A 5,626-nucleotide genomic window follows, 5' to 3' on the forward strand; every position below is an offset into this window, starting at 1 on the left:
AGAAGAAGGTAGTTGTTGAAGTGATTGTATTTGTTTTGTACTGTTTCATGAAAATTAATAAAACTTCCATTTAATTGCCAAAAGAGGTAGCTGGAGAAGACAATAAAATAAAGATACAAAGAAAAAATGGAAGTTAACATTCAGTGTAAGACACGTGGACCTATCAGTTGATGTTGGTACCTTGACATCTGTGTCACATTGATTGGAGAAAACTCGCAGGCATTTCAACTTTTTTCATGGTGTGCTAGCTGACAAGGTTATAGACAAGAATCTTATTAATACTGGAATAAACAGTGTTGTCCCTGCTCTTGTTGTGTTCTCCATGGAATATGACTTTGTCAAGCAAGAGTTTTGAAAGCACAAACTCAAAATGCTCCCTGGGATTGCCATTTCAAGTGTGTTAAGTTATCATGACATACACTGTCCATTATTCATCTCAACTTTGTGGACAAATTTGTTTTAAGGGGGATTTGTGTATGGAGGTATTTGGCAACTTTAGTTAATTACATAATAGTCCCTTTAGTATTAGGAATCTAATTTAGTCCTTCTATTATGTTGTAGGGGTTATGAATGATGAATTATATTTTCACAAAAGGTGGATCCGAAAGTGTTAGAATATGGGTCTACAATTTGCGAGACAAAAAGAAGTCTCTTTGCGAACTTAAAACTTCTCAAACCAAAAATGATTCACCGGACGAAAAACCACGTATATTGGAATCAAGAACAACAACAATCATGAAAAAAAAAAAAGACTAAAAGGAACCTCAATTTATTGGAAAATTTTCTTACTAAGAAAATCATGCTAGTTACCATATATGTTTCTGGTTTGACTCAATCCATTTACCATTTTACTGCTGAGAGATAGATTTAGTTAAATCAAACCCAACTTTTGCTTTGTGATCTCATCAAGAACCTCAATCATTTCCTTTGAAAGATGGTTCTTGGAATCACCTACTTTCCCTTGTCTGAAAAATATGTTGTTTGCAATAGTAGGGAAAAGAAAATCAGTGTGTGTACCCTCTTTATTCACTTCCAAGTTGCTCAGCTTCTCAAAGCTACAAAGCTCTATTATTTTCTCTACACGGCCTTCACTTTCTTCCTTTAAAGAAAATGGCTTTTCCAAGAACTCAGCTAATCTCTTTGCATGAAACTTTGGATCTTTCTTCAAGTCCTCATACTTCAAGAAATAAATCATCTTGGGAAATTCTAAGCTGGCTTTATAATATCCCATTACATGATCCCAAAATGGACCAAAGGGTGAATGCCCTTTACTAAATTGGTCAAAAGCTTCTGGTAGAGAAATGAATGGAAGATCCTTGGGTCTTAATTTTTGAACAAAATACCAGAAAGAAGCAAACACGTCTTTCGGATCGTGAAAAATGTACACTATTTTGCACTTGGAGGAGCCATCAGTTACTGGTAAAGAATTGAAGGCAAGATCGTGTATGCATTAGAGAAGAATTTGGTATTGGATTTGTTGGGTACTTAAATGCATAGGACTCTAAGTGAGGTACTAACTCATGTGGATTTGAAGAGAGCAAAGGGTGTGTATTAAAATCATATTTTGGTCTATTTGTAATGGCAAAAAGAAGGGCCTTGAGCCATGTGGTACCAGATTTTGGGTAACTCGCTAGTAAGACATCAGTTGGTTTTAGCTTAAAGTGGTTATCTTGAAGAGCTATAAGACCTTGAAGAACTTGAGTGGCATACCAAAAGCCTTTGTATGGGTGAATGTACTCAGTAATCCAACCTCTTTCTTTTGGAAGATCAGAGATTACAATATCAGGAAGTTGCTGGTTATCTTTGGTGACACTATTTGTGAATAAAGAGAAGCTTTCCATTATGAGTTAATTGAGCAAAGGAGTAGAAATTCTTGCTACATTTTGTAGGACTTTGGGAAGGAAAACAAAGGAGATTTACTATTTCATATACTCGACGGTCTGCTTAATTTTCATCTGTCAACTTTCTAACCAGTAATTTCAATATGCTTAATGCCATCATCGTTGTAAATTGTTTCTTGTTTCATTCAATTATGATTCTTTTTTTAATCTACATTTGTTACTGTGTTGGTTGAGTGGAGAGTTTTTTTATAGATTATGGTTACAAATAACTTTTCTGGTCTATTTTAGTAATGTTAGATTTGAAAAGTATGGTGGAAAACAACAAAAAGATTGAGAATTAGATTCTGATGATATCAGTCATACATTATATAAATGGAATTTAACATCTAGTGTAAGACATGTGGACCAGTTGATGTTGGTACCCTGACATCCGACAGTGTCACATTGATTGGGCTTCGTCAAATTTCTCATTCTTAATGCCATTTAAACAGCCTTTTGAAGTGGGGCAAAAGTTCATTTTCTTGATTGCAGCAGTAAAAATTTGACAAAAGGAAAATATTGATATTAACTAGGCCTAGTGACTGAATAAATGTGCAAAAATAGAGTTGTGAGAAAGAAAACAATCTTAAGTCTCCAACATATTCACGGCAAAAAAGACAACATTACTTATTAAGGTGTTCCTCGTGGTGGAGCTTTGTACTTAACAACTAGTCTAGAGTTTCGTTTGAGTCATATGATGTTGTCAGCTGATAATTTGTTCTCCGAGAGGGGACGAATAAAGAATACTCGTATTACTGTTAGAACTGTGAAAATTTTATGCAATGGACGTGAAATCTCCTTAAACAAAGCAAGATATCCATCCCTCGGCCTAAAGTATTTGCCAATTTTCTTCGTTCTTTTCAAATGTTTTCACCATCATGAGAGTTAAGAATGGAGAAGATCTTCAATCTGTTTTAAATCTTATATGCAGATTAGCACTTAATTGTTTGACTAATACAAGAAATTTAAAACAATACAACAAATACTACTTCACTTAATTGTTTGACTAATACAAGAAATTTAAAACAATACAACAAATACTACTTCAATACATGTTGGAATCAACCATAGGAGGCACATCTACTTCTATAGTTCCTTCCAACATCTGAACAAGCTTTGCTGCAGATGGTCTAAGATTTGGTTCAGGACACAAGCACCATAGCCCAATCATAGTCATCCTCTCAAAATTGTGAAAATCACGCATAATTTCTTCATCATGATTAACAACATTTTTCAACATCTCATTTCTCCCACAATGAAGAACACAATCCACTAAGATCACTCAATCTCTTCGTTTGCTTCGCCAATTGGGTTCAAGTCCATGTGCCTTTGGCAGAAAATAATCTCAAACAACAATACACCAAAGCTGTAGATATCAGCTTTGGTTGTGACGGGCACGTTTTTTAGCCATTCTGGTGCCATATAACCCATTGTTCCTCTAAAATTCGTGCTTGTTTGCGTCTGATCTTTCATAAGAAGCTTTGCAAGACCAAAATCTGCAATTTTGGCAGTGTAGTTCTTGTCAAGAAGGACATTTTGTGGCTTAATGTCACAATGAATGATCTGGTTCACATACTCTTCATGCAAGTACAACAGGTCTCTAGCAATTCCAATTACTATGTCACTTCTTAGCTCTCGCAGAAGATGAAATTTGACACCGCTCCATTTCTAATTAGTACATAAACAAGAAGCCTATGATTCTTTTCGTTGCAGAAGCCTAAAAAACGAACCAGATTCTTGTGATGTGTTAGGCCTATAACTCTCACTTCAGCCAAAAATTCTTTATCTTCTTCACCTTGTTCAGTGCCATTTGCCAATTGCTTCACAGCAACTTCAACCTCTTCATTCTCTAATTTGAGAATTCCGCTATAAACACCACCAGAAGCTCCTTGGCCTAATTTATTCTTGAAACCATTCGTGGCTTCGCGCAGCTGCTGGTATAAAAATGCCTTAAACTCAGCTCAATTGGCTTTCTTTTTGGAGGGTTTTTGGCGTGTCTATATTTCTGCACAAAAGGGTGATAATATATTGCAATTTCCGCAAAAAGGGGAGCAAGTACTGCACATACTGTCACACCTGCTACCAAAACACCCTTCGAGACAGAGTGCTTTTTGTTTTGAGTCGCCAAAGAGTTACTAATTTTAAGGAATGCAATCATGTTATTTGTATCAGGAATAACTTCTGTATAGGCATCCTCTTCTTGTAACATGTTGTACCAATCAACACAGCTGCCTCACAAAGACAATCATTTAACATTTCCTACCTGCAAATCTCCTCATCAACTTGAAACACCCTTTCTAGTTCCGAAAAATCCCTATTAGGGAAATCAGCATTAGCTAGTCTCTCAATAGAAACATCCGAAGGTGAAGAATTTGGATCACAGAAAACTTTCACCTCATTCGGATTACATCCTTTAGATGTATCATATCGATCCTTAGGAGAATAGCCTGGCAAGCAACTACAATTTATTTCCTTATTATCAGATGACTGACAGAAGCCATATACACCGCAAATGTTATTCACAGTGCAAGGTTGCGGGACAGCTTGCCATGCAACAGACCATCCGTCCCCATTTACTTTGCTGCGGTAGAGCTGTTGGAAATCTACCTTGTCAGTCATTATAGCTCTGTGGTCTTATTGAAGACTAGACTAACACTAGTGTTGTCTTTAGTCCAAGAGTTCCAGTAGCCCAAATCAGGAACTCTATATGCAGACAAGACCACATTCCCATCCATCTGCATCTCTAATCTGTACTTCCCCGTCGAGTAATCAACTGTTCCATTGGCATTAGAAAATAGCTTCTGCCCCATAACAAGAACTTGACCAGGCAAAATAGTATCCGTTGGGAAATCAAAGCTTTCCCACATGACTCCTGAGGATGAATTTGTCAGGACAAAATTTCCATCATCTTGCATAGCAGCATGACTTGCGCCTGTGCCATTGTACAGAACAAACTTTGTCCCATTAGTGTCTGTCAACACAAGGTGTCTGCTCAGCGTTAGATTAACCTTTGATCCAGCACGAACTGGATCATCGCGATTGGCTGACCATACGAGAGTTTTCTCGGGGATTTTATCAAACCAAATGCCAACAAGGAAAAGTCCAGTATTGCTAAGAGGATAGAAACCAAAAGCAGATTCTCTAGAGGGTGAAAGCCAGTATGAAGAATTATTTCCAGCTGTGATGTTGGAACCAAGAGGAATAATATTTACATTTTCTTGAGAAAGAGAGCATATAAAGATAAATTGTATTAACACACACCATAACAAGATTTTCCAAAAACCATTGTTACACAAGAAAATATCAAGAATCAGCAATGAGAGATACAAATGAAAGGAAAAAACAGTTTTTTATGGTACTGAAAATTGAGACTTGCACATTATAATGCTCTCAGGAATAGTTTATGAAGTGTGGTAAGTCAAGTCACAGAAACGACTATAGACTTTTATACATGATGTTAATTAGGATTTGGTCACAATAGACTAGTTGGGAAAAGTTGCGTGACTGAAGCATCAAAACAATAAAGCTTGAAAAGTCTTTGAGTACTATAGCTGATAAATGCTAAGGAAATTTTTGTTCTTTCTTTCTGGTTATTTTTCCTATGATGCATACAGAAAATCTTGGATTCAATGAACGAATTAGAAAATAGTATGATATTAGAGAATGAAGCATAAACAAAATAAACAAACTAAATAAGCTAAGTTTTGCTTAGGAAGGCTAAAGTAACATATGTTAGTTGGCTCTGG

At 36.2% G+C, this 5,626-nt stretch overlaps 2 pseudogenes; both read right to left on the reverse strand.

The window, feature by feature from the left end:
- Nucleotides 1–414: 414 nt before the first annotated feature.
- Nucleotides 415–1,841, reverse strand: LOC132611688 (flavonol 3-sulfotransferase-like; annotated as a pseudogene).
- Nucleotides 1,842–2,945: 1,104 nt separating this feature from the next.
- LOC132611689 (G-type lectin S-receptor-like serine/threonine-protein kinase LECRK4) lies at nt 2,946–4,499 on the reverse strand (annotated as a pseudogene).
- Between the last annotated feature and the right edge of the window lie 1,127 nt (nt 4,500–5,626).

This window comes from Lycium barbarum, chromosome 9 (genome assembly GCF_019175385.1).
Source record: "Lycium barbarum isolate Lr01 chromosome 9, ASM1917538v2, whole genome shotgun sequence".
Classification (NCBI taxonomy): Eukaryota; Viridiplantae; Streptophyta; class Magnoliopsida; order Solanales; family Solanaceae; genus Lycium; species Lycium barbarum.